Below are 15,589 nucleotides of genomic sequence, written 5' to 3' on the forward strand. Positions count from 1 at the left end.
AAAATATGCCTTTATTCTCTCTCTGTGAACTTCAGTAATCCCTTCTGTGACAGTAAGAGAGAGATAGAAAGAGAGAATGGGATAGAGATAAACCGAGAGAGATGGAAAAAGAGAGGCTCCTGCCCAGTCACTACTTTTCATTTTGATAATTGACAGCGGGAACACTAGAAAGGTCCATCAGCGTAATCCTCTTAGTGTTTATAATGTTGACTGTCACAGAAGTCCCTATTTTAATGTAACGAGCAGCTAAGGCCCCACTTTGCCCCCAGGAGGCAGGGAGGAGACCTGAGCCCTGGATGCATCCCAAATGACACCCTATTCCCTAATGCACTACTTTTGACCAGAGACCTATGGGCCCTGGTAAAAGTAGGACACAAAATAGGGAACAGGGTGCCATTTGAGAACCACAGAATTTCTCCCCTTCTCACTCAACAAGTGCCCTTCTCATTTGTGCCATGGGATGGGTGGAGGACAAGCAAGGGTATTAGGACAAAAGCAAAGTTACAAATTGGGCATCTACTCTATGTGTATTTATTCATAGCTCTGTGGAGGACAAATTAATTCAACCTAATCCCGTTGAATTCCTGGTGGCCTCTCTTTCTCCCTCCCCTTTCTTCTTCTCTCTGTATTAAGCTGACCACTTAATGCTGCCAGTGACATCAGTGGAATAATGTGAAATAGGAGTTGTTTTCTAAGAAAGAATGTTTGAAACAACATGTGGCACAGGCACAAAAAGCAAACCATTTGTTGTCTGGGCTTCCAAAGGTAGGCTATGTTTGAGCAGTTCCACGTGGGTGTGAAACACTCCTGATTCGCTGCATACGGGTAGGATGAGGAGGTAGGATGAGGAGGGGTCTACTTTCACTTTCTCTCTACCCCTCTCCCCCGCCCTCTCTCCGTCTCTCTCTAATTCGCTCTACTCTCTGGGGCTGGGTAATCCCTCTGTGCCAGTGTCTTCAAGCAGTAATGGCCCTTAGCAGGGGAGCCAGTCATGCCCACCCACTCATAAGACACATGGAGGGGGCTGGTCTGTCTCAGGGGGCTGCTGGGGATGCGATGGGCTGAGCATCCTCCTTTGAATTACACAATTACTAAGGTGATCCTCTTACGCAACCGGCTCCTCACACGGGCCCACAATACAAGGTAGGCGATCCCTGTGAGCATAAATCCATCCACAAAGGCAGGCAGCTCGATGACAGATTATCCCCCAGGCCAATAATACAGGCAGCTGCCATATTGCCTTTGTGATAAAACAATTGTGCATTTGTGGATTGAGGACATTGGGTTGGGGTGATATGATCAAATCGAAATCAAGTCAAATTTTATTTGTCACATGTGCCGAATACAACAGGTGAATGAAATGCTTACAGTGAAATGCTTACTTACAAGTCCTTAACCAACAATGCAGTTAAGAAAATACAAAAAAAAGTAAGAGATAAGAATAACAAATAATTAAAGAGCAGCAGATAACGGGGGGGTTGCTATGCAAATAGTCTGGGTAGCTATTTGATTAGCTGTTCAGGAGTCTTATGGCTTGGGGGTAGAAGCTATTTAGGAGCCTCCTGGACCTAGACTTGGCGCTCCGGTACCGTTTGCCGTTCAGTATCAGAGAGAACAGTCTATGACTAGGGTGGCTGGAGTCTTTTACCATTTTTAGGGCCTTCTTCTGTCACCGCCTGGAATAGAGGTCCTGGATGGCAGGAAGCTTGGCCCCGGTGATGTACTGGGCCATATGCACTACCCTCAAAAGTGCCTTCAGGTCGGAGGCCGAGCAGTTGCCTTGCCAGACAGTGATGCAACCCGTCAGGATGCTCTCAATGGTGCAGCTGTAAAACCTTTTGAGGATCTTAGGACCCATGCCAAATCTTTTCAGTCTCCTGAGGGGGAATAGGTTTTGTCGTGCCCTCTTCACGACTGTCTTGGTGTGCTTGAACCATGTTAGTTTGTTGGTGATGTGGACGCCAAGGAACTTGAAGCTCTCAACCCGCTCCACTACAGCCCCGTCGATGAGAATGGGGGTGAGCTCATCCTCCTTTTCCTGTAGTCCACAATCATCTCCTTTGTCTTGATCACGTTGAGGGAGAGGTTGTTGTCCTTCCACCACACGGTCAGGTCTCTGACCTCCTCCCTATAGGTGTTCTCATCGTTGTCGGTGATCAGGCCTACCGCTGTTGTCATCAGCAAATTTAATGATGGTGTTGGAGTCGTGCCTGGCCGTGCAGTCATGAGTGAACAGGGAGTACAGGAGGGGGCTGAGCACGCACCCCTGAGGGGCCCCGTGTTGCGGATCAGCGTGGCGGATTTGTTGTTACCTACCCTTACCACCTGGGGGCGGCCTGTCAGGAAGTCCAGGATCCACTTGCGGAGGGAGGTGTTCAGTCCCAGGGTCCTTAGCTTAGTGATGAGCTTTGAGGGCACTATGTTGTTGAACGCTGAGCTGTAGTCAATGAACAGCATTCTCACATAGGTGTTCCTTTTGTCCAGGTGGGAAAGGGCAGTGTGGAGTGCAATAGAGATTGCATCATCTGTGGATCTGTTGGTGCGGTTTGCAAATTGGAGTGGGTCTAGGGTTTCTGGGATAATGGAGTCCATGTGAGCCATGCCAGCCTTGCAAAGCATTTCATGGCTACAGACGTGAGTGCTACGGGTCGGTAGTCTTTTAGGCAGGTTACCTTAGTATTCTTGGGCACAGGGACTATGGCGGTCCTCTTGAAACATTTTGGTATTACAGACTCAGACAGGGAGAGTTTGAAAATGTCAGTGAAGACACCGAGCGCATGCTCGGAGTACATATCCTGGTAATCCGTCTGGCCCTGCGGCCTTGTGAATGTTGACCTGTTTGAAGGTCTAACTTACATCGGCTGCAGAGTGCGTGATCACACAGTCATCCGGAACAGCTGATGCGCTCATGCATGTTTCAGTGTTACTTGCCTCAATGCGAGCATAGAAGTTATTTAGCTCATCTGGTATGCTCGTGTCACTGAGTAGCTCTTGGCTGTGCTCCCCTTTGTAGTCTGTAATAGTTTGCAAGTCCTGCCACATCTGAATAGGTACGATTCGATCTTAGTCCTGCATTGACGCATTGCCTATTTGATGGTTTGTGAGATGGCAGTGCAGGGTTTCTTATAAGCTTACGGGTTTGAGTCCCGCTCCTTGAAAGCGACAGCTCTGCCCTTTAGCTCAGTGCGATTGTTGCCTGTAATCCATGGCTTCTGGTTGGGTATGTACATGCAGTCACCGTGGGGACGATGTCGTCAATGCAAAGCAGTCCTGTAGTTTAGTGTCTGCTTCATCTGACCACTTTCTTATTGACCGAGTCACTGGTGCTTCCTGCTTAATTTTTGCTTGTAAGCAGGAATCAGGAGGATAGAATTATGGTCAGACTTTCCAAATGGAGGGAGAGGGAGAGCTTTGTACGTGTCTCTGTGTGTGGATTAAAGGTGGTCTAGAATTGTTTTCCCTCTGGTTGCACATTTAACATGCTGATAGAAATGAGGTAAAATGGATTTAAGTTTCCCTGCATTAAAGTCCCCGGCCACTAGGAGCGTCACCTCTGGTTGAGCGTTTTCCTGTTTGCTTTTGTCGGTATACAGCTCATTGAGTGAGGTTTTAGTGCCAGCATCGGTCTGTGGTGGTATGTAGACACCTATGAAAAATACACATGAAAACTCTATGGAGATAGTGTGGTCTACAGCTTATCATGAGCTACTCCACCTTAGGTGAGCAAAACCTTGAGACTTCTTTAGATATTGTGCCCCAGCTTTTGTTCACATATATGCATAGGCCCCCGCCCTGTGTCTTACCAGAGGCTGCTGTTCTGTCCTGCCGATGGAGTGTATAACCCGCCAGCTGTATGTTCTTAATGTCGTCGTTCAACCACGACTCGGTGAAACATAAGATATTACAGTTTTTAATGTCCCGTTGATAGGATATACGTGCTTTTAGCTCGTCCCATTTATTTTCCAGCAATTGAACAGTAGCTAGCAGGACGGAAGGCAAGGGCAGATTAGTCCTTGCCTTACTTGGACTAACAGTATACACTTTGACACTGTAAAGAAGCATTATGACCATCATAATCATATAAGCCAGATAAGCCTATCACTTTCATGCCCTTATATCAGTCATCAGTCAAAAATAGGTTTTCTTGTCCTGCTCATGAAATCTGTTCCTGCATTCATCCCAGTCATCAACAACAGAGCATTGGGATGGGTGCATGTTGGACATAAATGTGTGCGTAATTACAATGATCATTTAATACGGTCAGTTTTTAAAAACATTATAACATAGCCTAGGTGTCAACGTTATGTTTATGGTGTAATGGAATGTTTTGCCTTGTGTGGTTGGTTTTGTGGGTTTTGACATTCTTATGAAGGTGTCATAACCAGCCATAAAATAACGCAATATATATCACAAAAGGCCTAAATATGTGTCATGACAGTGTTATGACCATATTATAACAGGTTTTGTCAGCTGTTATGACATTAGGACATGGTTATGACCGTGTCATAATGTTATGACGCTGGGTGTCAAGTCAAGCAGAACCTGCTAGTCAAATTATTATATATGACGCCGTAGCCTTTTTGTCTTCTACCAAAACGATCAGATGGTTGTTCGACATAACGAAGCTTCGGACGTCATTGATCACGTGCTTCTGATAAAGGATACAAGCATCAGCACAATGTTTCGAAAATATACTTCTTAGCGATTTCGAAACCTGACTTGGAGCTACGGTATCAAACGTAACATCAGGACTCATTATGCTGTTTGGAGAATTCACAGTTGAAGTCAGAAGGTTACGTACACTTATTAAATCTCGTTTTATCTACCACTCCGCAAATTTCTTGTTAACAAACTATAGTTTTGGCAAGTCGGTTAGGACATCTACTTTGTGCATGACACAAGTAATTTTTCCAACAATTGTTTACAGACAGATTATTTCACTTATAATTCACTGTATCACAATTCCAGTGGGTCAGAAGTTTACATGCACTAAGTTGACTGTACCTTTAAACAGCTTGGAAAATTCCAGAAAATTATGTCATGGCTTTAGAAGCTTCTGTTAGGCTAATTGACATAATTTGAGTCAACTGGAGGTGTACCTGTGGATGTATTTCAAGGCCTACCTTCAAACACAGTGCCTCTTTGCTTGACATCATGGGAAAAGGAAAAGAAATCAGCCAAGACCTCAGAATTTTTGTTGTTGTAGACCTACAGAAGTCTGGTTCATCCTTGGGAGCAATTTCCAAATGCCTGAAGGTACCACATTCATCTGTACAAACAATAGCACGCAAGTATAAACACCATGGGACCACGCAGCCGTCATACCGCTCAGGAAGGAGACACGTTCTGTCTCCTAGAGATGAACGTACTTTGGTGCGAAAAGTGCAAATCAATCCCAGAACAACAGCAAAGGACCTTGTAATGATGCTGAAGGAAACAGGTACAGCAAGGAAAAAGCCCCTGCTCCAAAACCACCATTAAAAAAGCCAGACTACGGTTTGTAATTGCACATGGGAACAAAGATCGCACTTTTCGGAGAATTGTCCTCTGGTCTGATGAAACAAAAATAGAACTGTTTGGCCCTAATGACCATCGTTATGTTTGGAGGAGAAATGGGGAGGCATGCAAGCCGAAGAACACCATCCCAACTGTGAAGCACGGGAGTGGCAGCATCATGTTGTGGGGGTGCTTTGCTGCAGGAGGGACTGGTGCACTTCACAAAATAGATGGCATCTTGAGGCAGGAAACTTATGTGGATATATTGAAGCAACTTCTCAAGACATCAGTCAGGAAGTTAAAGCTTGGTCGCAATTGGGTCTTCCAAATGGACAATGACCCCAAGCATATTTCCGAAGTTGTGGCAAAATGGCTTAAGGACAACAAAGTCAAGGTATTGGAGTGGCCATCACAAAGCCCTGATCTCAATCCTATAGAACATTTGTGGGCAGAACTGCAAAAGCGTGTGAGCAAGGAGGCCTACAAACCTGACTCAGTTACACCAGCTCTGTCAGGAGGAATGGGCCAAAATTCACCCAACTTTTTGTGGGGAGCTTGTGGAAGGCTACCTGAAACGTTTGACCTAAGTTAAACAATTTAAAGGCAATTCTACCAAATACTAATTAAGTGTATGTAAACTTCTGACCCACTGGGAATGTGATGAAAGAAATAAGAGCTGAAATAAATCACTCTACTATTATTCTCACATTTCACATTCTTAAAATGAAGTGTTGATCCTAACTGACCTAAGATGGGGAATTTTTACTATGATTAAATGTCAGGAATTGTGAAAATCTGAGTTTAAATGTATTTTGCTAAGGTGTATGTAAACTTCCAACTTCAACTGTAAGTCCTAAATGATATATACTTGCTGCCCTATGTTCTATCCATTTGTATATCCATGCCCTTTGTACCTATTCCTTTTAGTCACCTGCTACTACTTTGTTTTGTCTGCAGCACCTTATGTTGATCTTAATGTGTTTCCCTCATCTCCCTTCCAGACCACATCCTAAAGCATATCCTTGGTATCCACACCATTCCTATCTCCAATGCTTTACAAGCCACAACTGCTGTTCATTTGTGTGTGTAATACCGCTAAATCTGTATTGCTGCTTCATCAGCTCATTTGCATTCTGACCGATGTGCAATAGCGGTAGGAACAGTCCTGAACATAGTTTACAGTCCACCCTAGCCCCAGTCCTTTCCTTCAAAGCTCATGAGGCATTTCTAAGCTATGTTCTTCAAGAATCAGTGGGTATATTTCATTCATTTATAAGTCCAAAAATGTATGTTGCAACTAAGGATTCCAACTTTTAAAAATGATTTCACTCCTGGTTCCCTCCCCATTCGTTGTGCAATAAGATGTATTTTTGCTTTGTACCTGGTCTGACATGACGGCATCCTTCTCGAGAATTTTCCATTCATCTTTAGACTGTTTCAAAAGAGCAATAAAGTTAAAAAAGCTGTAAAACAAAAGATGGCAACACAGTAAAGTAGGGAGCTGAACTGAAGTAAACATGAAAGTTTAATATGGTTTTGTTTTTGTCACATCAGGGCATCAGCCAAGGTCACATCCTTATCAATTTTCCATTCATCTTTGGACCGTTGCACACAATAAACAAAATAAAAGCTGTAAAAAGACAGATGGTAAAGTAGGTGGGTGTGCCTAAACTAAAGTAAACTGATGTTTTCATTCTCAAAGTTTAGAACCATCTATATTGAACAAAAATATAAATGCAACATGTAAAGTGTTGGTCCTATGTTTCATGAGCTGAAATAAAAGATCACTGAAATGTTCCATAAGCACAAAATCCTTATTTCTCTAAAATGTTGTGCACAAATGTTTACATCCCTGTTATTGAGCATTTCTCCTTTGTCAAGATAATCCATCCACCTGACAGGTGTGGCATATCAAGAAGCTGATTATACAGCATGATCATTTTTGGCCTTTTATTTTTTAAATAAAAGGCCACTCCAAAATGTGCAGTTTTGTCACACAACACAATGCCACAGAAGTCTCATGTTTTGAGGGCGCATCCAATTGGCATGTCAACTGCAGGAATGTCCACTAGAGTCATTGCCAGAGAATGTTTATTTCTCTACCATGAGCCCTCATTTTAGAGAATTTGGCAGTACGTCCAACTGGCATCACAGCTGCAGACCACGTGTAACCACCACAGCCCAGGACATCCACGTCTGGCTTTTACACCTGCTGGATTGTCTGAGACCAGCCACCTGGACAGCTGATGAAACTGTGGATTTGCACAACTGAAGAATTTCTGCACAAACTGTCAGAAACAGTCTTAGAGAAGCTCCTCTGCATGCTCTTCGTCCTTACCAGGGTCTTGACCTGACTGCAGTTCAGCGTCATTACTGACTTCAGTTGGCAAATGCTCACCTTCGATGGCCATTGGCATGCTGGAGAAGTGTGCTCTTCACAGATGAATCTCGGTTTCAACTATACTGGGCAGATGGAAGACAGTGTGTAGGGCGTTGTGTGGGCGAGCGGTTTTATCGATGGCAATTTCAATACACAAACATATCGTGATGAGAGGCCCATTGTCGTGCCATTCATCCGCCGCCATCCGGCCATCCGCCGCCTTCATGTTTCAGCATGATAATGCACAGACAAAATGTTCGCAAGGATCTGTACACAATTCCTGCAAGCTGAAAATGTTCCAGTTTTTCCATAGCCTGCATACACACCAGACATGTCACCCATTGAGCATGTTTGGAATGCCCTGGATCGACGTGTACAACAGCATCTTCCACTTCCCGCCAATAACCGGCAACTTCGTACAGCCATTGAAGAGGAGTGGGACAACATTCCACAGACCGCAATCAACAGCTTGATCAACTCTATGCGAAGGAGATGAGGCAAATGGTGGTCATACCAGATACTGACTGGTTTCCCTACCAACATATGCATATCTATGTTCCCAGTCATGTGAAATCCATAGATTAGGGCCTAATGCATTTATTATCAGAGATCGGTGTCCAAAGATCGATTTCAGTGAAAATGTCAGTCGGAACTAGTACCAGGACCACGCAGGTCCCCTAAACAGGGGACTTTACATCTAAGAGGTTTTAATATCCTCAGATCTTCCATAATAAACTGAACAAAAATATAAATGCATCATACAACCATTTCTAAGATTTTATTGAGTTACAGTTCATATAAGGAAATCAAAAATTCATTAGGCTCCAATCTATGGATTTCACATGACTGTGAATACAGATATGCATCTGTTAGTCACAGATACCTTAAAGGTAGAGGCATGGATCAGCTAACGTCATAGTTAACATAGCTACTAGAAGTAACATGTTAGTAAAGCCGCTACAATGATGCAGTAAAGTGTACAGTCAGCAAGCTGTTTAGCAGTTAAACCAGCGGGCCCTGGTGGCAATAAATTAATAAAACCAAAAGCTTACCTTGACTTGGAATAGTTTCAGAGTTAGATAGCCATAGCCAGCTAGATGACATAGCATCCCTCTCTGTTTGCGCCGAGTGTTTGAGTAGGCTAATCTAGCTAGCTCCAGTGAAAGTAAAACAATTATGAAATACTATGGAATATAGCTACTCTCTCTCTTGCTTCTCCTTCATTAAAAAAGTTAATTTGTTCAACTATTCTCTTTCTCTCTTTGAGTCAATATTTTATGCACTGCAGTGCTAGCTAGTTTTAGCTTATGCTTTCAGTACTAGATTCATTCTCTGATCCTTGGATTGGGTGGACAACGTGTCAGTTCATGCTGCAAAGAGCTCTGATATGTTGGAGAACATCTTCCGGAAGTCGTCATAATTACTATGTAAGTCTATAGAAGGGAGAGAGAACCATGAGCCTCCTAGGTTTTGTATTGAAGTCAATGTACCCAGAGGAGGACGGAAATTCTTCCATTTTATCTAAAAAGGATAGCTTTCCATATTTCACAATTTAAAATCAAATGAAATTCACTGAGGAGGACGGTCCTCCCCTTCCTCCTCTGAGGAGCATCCACTGACAGTCATTTTCAATGAGCATGTCAGCATTCCAACTTGTCAACATTCTTTTATCAGCCTGTGAACATTCTATTGTATAGGCTCCCATACAACAAGATATACTAAGGTGTGAATTTTTTATTTTTTTAAATCATATATCAATTTGATAAGGGCCTTGTGGGGAACAATTTAATACCATCAAACCTTTGGACAAGTGAGAAAATGTACTACAGTAAGCAGCGACTGAAATTGTATTTTAAAAGCCTGTGGCTCATCTGCTTTATTGCATCACCATATAGAGTTGTCCTTCTTCGGTGAACCTCTCCACTCCCGCATTTGTCCTATACGTTTCCCAGTCGAGCCACATCATATTTTGGATCCTGTTTCTGAAACTAACAGTATTACTGTTGATGGGGCGGGTTTATTACTGTTAATGGGGAGGTTTATTACTGTTACTGTTAATGGGGGGGTTATTACTGTTGATGGGGGTTTATTACTCTTGATGGGGGTGTTTTATTACTGTTAATGGGGGGGTTTATTACTGTTAATGGGGGGGGGTTATTACTGTTAATGGGGGGGTTATTACTGTTAATGGGGGGGTTATTACTGTTGATGGGGGTGTTTTATTACTGTTAATGGGGGGGTTATTACTGTTAATGGGGGGGTTATTACTGTTAATGGGGGAGGTTTATTACTGTTAATGGGGGGGTTATTACTGTTGATGGGGGGGTTTATTACTGTTAATGGGGGGGTTTATTACTGTTAATGGGGGGGGTGTATTACTGTTAATGGGGGTGTTTTATTACTGTTAATGGCGGGTTAATATTGTAAATGACTATTGTAGCTGGAAACGGCTGATTTTTTTATGGAATATCTACATAGGCATACAGAGGCCCATTATCAGCAACCATCACTCCTGTGTTTCAATGGCATGTTGTTCTATCTAATCCAAGTTTATCATTTAAAAAAGTTATTGATCATTAGAAAACCCTTTTGCAATTATGTTAGCACAGCTGAAAACTGTTGTCCTGATTAAAGAAGCAATAAAACTGGCATTCTTTAGACTAGTTGAGTATCTGGAGCATCAGCATTTGTGGGTTTGATTACAGGCTCAAAACGGCCAGAAACAAATGACTTTCTTCTGAAACTCGTCAGTCTATTCTTGTTCTGAGAAATAAAGGCTATTCCATGCGAGAAATTGCCAAGAAACTGAAGATCTCGCACAACACTGTGTACTACTCCCTTCACAGAACAGCGCAAACTGGCTGGGAGGCCCAGGTGCACAACTGAGTAAGGGGACAAGTACATTAGAGTGTCTAGTTTGAGAAACAGACACCGCACAAGTCCTTAACTGGCAACTTTTGAATGATAGTGTATATATTTTAAAATACTTTTTTATTGATCTATACAATATATTAAATATTTTTCACTTTCTAACATTCAAAATAATAGATATCTCTAAATGTCACTACAACTCTACACAGCACTGCTGGGACAAGCCAATGTTCTTGCCCTAAGTACTTTAAACAATGCATAAACAAAAATGGTTGTAGTTTAAAGGACTTTAATGATTAATTATTAATAAGCAGTTCAATATAAACAAAAACGTGTATGATGTATTTGTAATTTTTTAAGTGTTTTTCGTGGTCCTGCATCTCAGTGCTTGAGGCGTCACTACAGACCCTGGTTCGATACCGGGCTGTATCACAACCGGCCGTGACCGGGAGTCCTATAGGGCGGCACACAATTGGCCCAGCATCGTCCGGGTTAGGGGAGGGTTTGGCCGGGGTAGGGCGTCATTGTAAAATAAGAATTTGTTCTTAACTGACTAAATAAAAGTAAAAAAATTCAAATATGCTTTGTAGTCAAAACAGTTGATCTTTGCCAATATGTCATTGTGGCACATTACATCTACCTGTGTTTGAGAAATAAATATTTTATGGGCAAGGTGTGTTTGCCTGGCCTGGCTGTATCAGAGGTGACACTCAATGGGTGATTGAGTCCAATTGTTATGGAGCTGATATCAGTCAGGCATAGTGCTGAAGATGACTGCTGGCTGCAGAATGCATAGACTAGGCTCTTTGCCGCTTCTCTCTCTGTGCTGTTTACTCTTCACACCCGACCAGGCATACAAACAGACCTGCGGCGCTGCTGCTGCCACAAAACCAACGCTCTACGTCGATGATGAATATTACATTTTTCCTGCAGCGAGAAGTAAATTCAGCACTTCCACAGGGACGCCCAGTGTACACAACGAGGCTGTCGGGTGCTGTTTGTTTTATTTGTATTTATTTTTTATTTTATTTCACTTTTATTTAACCAGGTAGGACAATTGAGAACAAGTTCTCATTTACAACTGCGACCTGGCCAAGATAAAGCAAAGCAGTGCGACAAAAACAACAACACAGAGTTACACATAAACAAGCGTACAGTCAATAACACAAAAGCAAAGAAAAATAGAAAGATCTATGTAAAGTGTGTGAAAATGTAGAAGAGTAGGGAGGTAGGCAATAAAAAGGCCATTGAGGTGAAAATAATTACAATTTAGCATTACTGGAGGGATAGATGTGCAGATGATGATGTGCTCGTAGAGAACCTGGGGTGTAAGTAATAATATGGGGATGAGGTAGTCAACTCCAGCTTCAGAGATTTTTGCAATTCATTCCAGTCTTTGGCAGCAGAGAACTGTAAGGAAAGGCGGCCAAAGGAAGTGTTGGCTTTGGGGATGACCAGTGCAATATACCTGCTGGAGCGCATGCTACGGATGGGTGTTGCTATGGTGACCAGTGAGCTGAGATAAGGTGGGGCTTTACCTAGCAAAGACTTATAGATGACCTGGAGCCAGTGGGTTTGGCGACGGATATGTAGTGAGGGCCAGCCAATGAGAGCATACAGGTTGCAGTGGTGGGTAGTACATGGGGCTTTGGTGATAAAATGCATGGCACTGTGATAGACTACATCCAGTTTGCTGAGTAGAGTGTTGGGGGCTATTTTGTAAATGACAAGTCAAGGATCGGTAGGATAGTCAGTTTTACGAGGGTATGTTTGGTGGCATGAGTGAAGGGGGCTTTGTTGCAAAATAGGAAGCCGATTCTAGATTTAATTTTGGATTGGAGATGCTTAATGTGAGTCTGGAAGGAGAGTTTACAGTCTAACCAGACACCCAGGTATTTGTAGTTGTCCACATATTCTAGGTCAGAACCATCCAGAGTAGTGATGCTAGTCGGGCGGGAGGGTGCGGCAGCAATCGGTTGAAGAGCATGCATTTAGTTTTACTTGCATTTAAAAGCAGTTGGAGGCCACAGAAGGAGTGTTGTATGGCGTTGAAGCTCGTTTGGTGGTTTGTTAACACAGTGTCCAAAGAAGGGTCAGATGTATACAGAATGGTGTCGTCAGCGTAGAGGTGGATCAGAGAATCACCAGCAGCAAGAGCGACATCATTGATTTATACAGAGAAAAGAGTCGGCCCGAGAATTGAACCCTGTGGCACCCCCATAGAGACTGCCAGAGGTCCGAACAAAAGGCCCTCCGATTTGACACACTGAACTCTGTCTGAGAAGTAGTTGGTGAACCAGGCGAGGCAGTCATTTGAGAAGCCAAGGCTATTGAGTCTGCTGATAAGAGTGTGGTGATTGACAGAATCGAAAGCCTTGGCCAGGTCGATGAAGACGGCTGCACAGTACTGTCTTTTATCAATGGCGGTTATGATATCGTTTAGGACCTTGAGCGTGGCTGAGGTGCACCCATGACCAGCTCTGAAACCAGATTGCATAGTGGAGATGGTATGGTGGGATTCGAAATGGTCGGTGATCTGTTTATTAACTTGGCTTTCGATGATTTTAGAAAGGCAGGGCAGGATGGATATAGGTCTATAACAGTTTGGGTCTAGAGTGTCTCCCCCTTTGAAGAGGGGGATGACTGCGGCAGCTTTCCAATCTTTGGGGATCTCAGACAATACGAAAGAGAGGTTGAAAAGGCTAGTAATACGGGTTGCAACAATTTCGCCGGATAATTTTTGAAAGAGAGAGTCCAGATTGTCTAGCCCAGCTGATTTGTAGGGATCCAGATTTTGCAGCTCTTTGTGGCATCCGATAGGGTGGGGGAAGTTGAGGGAATGGTATGGGGCGGCGTTAGCACATGGGAAACTGACATTAAAAAAGGCCAGTCCTGACCACAGTGTTATGCTATTAATACAGAACCGGAGACTACAGAACCGGAGACTAATACAGACCGGACTCCCTCCCTCTCTCCTCCACCAGCTCCCGAACAGTTAGCAAAATATTATTTACAATACCAGCGAGGCATTAAAGCAAGGTGTCAGACTTCCTCCTTCAGCTCTGTCTCACCCAGGCCCAGGCAGCCTCTCCTCCGCCATCCTCCCCCTACCCTCTCCTGTCCCCTCTAGAGAGATGGACACGTATGCTCGCTCGGCTGTCTGTGTTGCTGGTGGACTCAGCAGAATTTGCCACTCATGTACAGTATGGTATATCCCAGCTCACCCTAGCAACTTGACATCTGAACCCATCCAAAAGAACATATCACTGTCATCATTTTTCTTTCTCCACACTACAGATGCAGTTTACGTAAAGCCTGCTACCAACTTTAGAATTGAAACAAATAATGTAGCATGACAATGCAGGCATTGCTCAATTGAATTGTGAATATTGGGGCATGAATCACCCCACTGCTGAGGTACACAGCGGGAGAAACTGTTGTATTGTTGAACACACCGATTGTTATGTGTGTCACTCAGTCCATTGTTAACGCCATCAACACTTGTCTTTCCCGAGTAAGGACATGACGCATGCTTCCCACAATGAGGTTAGTGTTTTTTTGTTGTTGCTTTTGCATCAAAGTCCACACACACACACACCTCTATCTCTCTGTCTCTATTTCTCTGCTGCAGGTCAGATACACTGCGATGGGTCCCACAGAACGAGCAGGAGGAAGGGCCTCCCGAGTGGTGCAGTAGTCTAAAGCACTGCATCGCAGTGCTAGCTGTGTCACTAGAGCTCCTGGTTCGAGTCCAGGCTCTGTCGCAGCCGGCCGCAACTGGGAAACCCATGGGGCGGCGCACAATTGGCCCAGTGTCGTCCGGGTTAGGGGAGGGTTTGGCCGGCAGGGATGTTCGTGTCCCATCGCGCACTAGCGACTCCTGTGGCGGGCCAGGTGCAATGCACGCTGACACGGTCGCTAGGTGTATGGTGTTTCCTCCGACACATTGGTGCAGCTGGTTCCCGGGTTAAGCTGGCATTGTGTCAAGAAGCAGTCCCCTTGGCTGGATCGTATTTCGGAAGACGCATAGCGTCTCTCCCGAGTCCGTACGGGAGTTGCAGCGATGGGACAAGACTGTAACTACCAATTGGATACCACAAAATTGGGGAGGAAAAAAAGTAGCAGGAGGGAGCAAGCAGGTGATGTGTGTAGATTTGCAATAACAAGGGACAGGCCAGGGAGTGTAGCACAGTGGATAACGTCCTGTAAGCAAGCCCTGGCACGGCTCCCCGATTGCCTGCCTGCTGTGTGGGCCGTGGCCTGGGGGGAACTCATCCCTTGACATGTGTGTGTTGCTGGCTGGTGACCGATGCTGCAGGATGGAAGGACCTGGGGCTGGATTAACCCTGTGAGACCCACGTTACCTAAATTGCATCATTTACAGGTAAAATGTATTTCATTGTCTTATAGACACATCAAATGACCAAAAGTAAATATATTTTTAAATGTATGCTAAACGAGGTCAGGACAACCAAATATTACTAAAAGTAAGTCAGATGTTCTCCATACGTAGAACACACCACACAAATAGTTGGTCCTTTCAAAAATATAAATTTTTGATAGCGCAATACAAACATTTGGATTGATCAAGTTGGTACGTTTTGCCATTTCAGATGTGTATATACCATTAGACAATAGTTTCCATCATGTCAATGCTTTTTCTCCATTTTAATGGGATTTGTATATAATTTCAGTTTTTTTAGCACAATTTTAATACCATTGAAGCCCATGGTGGCGTTTTTGCAACGATTCCATAAAATTGTTCTACAAACTTGAAATTGAAAAACATATTTTCATAATCAGTGGCCAGTAAGTATTTCTGAAGGGTAATCCATTTTCTTT

The sequence above is a fragment of the Salmo trutta genome, chromosome 35 (genome assembly GCF_901001165.1).
Source record: "Salmo trutta chromosome 35, fSalTru1.1, whole genome shotgun sequence".
Lineage (NCBI taxonomy): Eukaryota > Metazoa > Chordata > Actinopteri > Salmoniformes > Salmonidae > Salmo > Salmo trutta.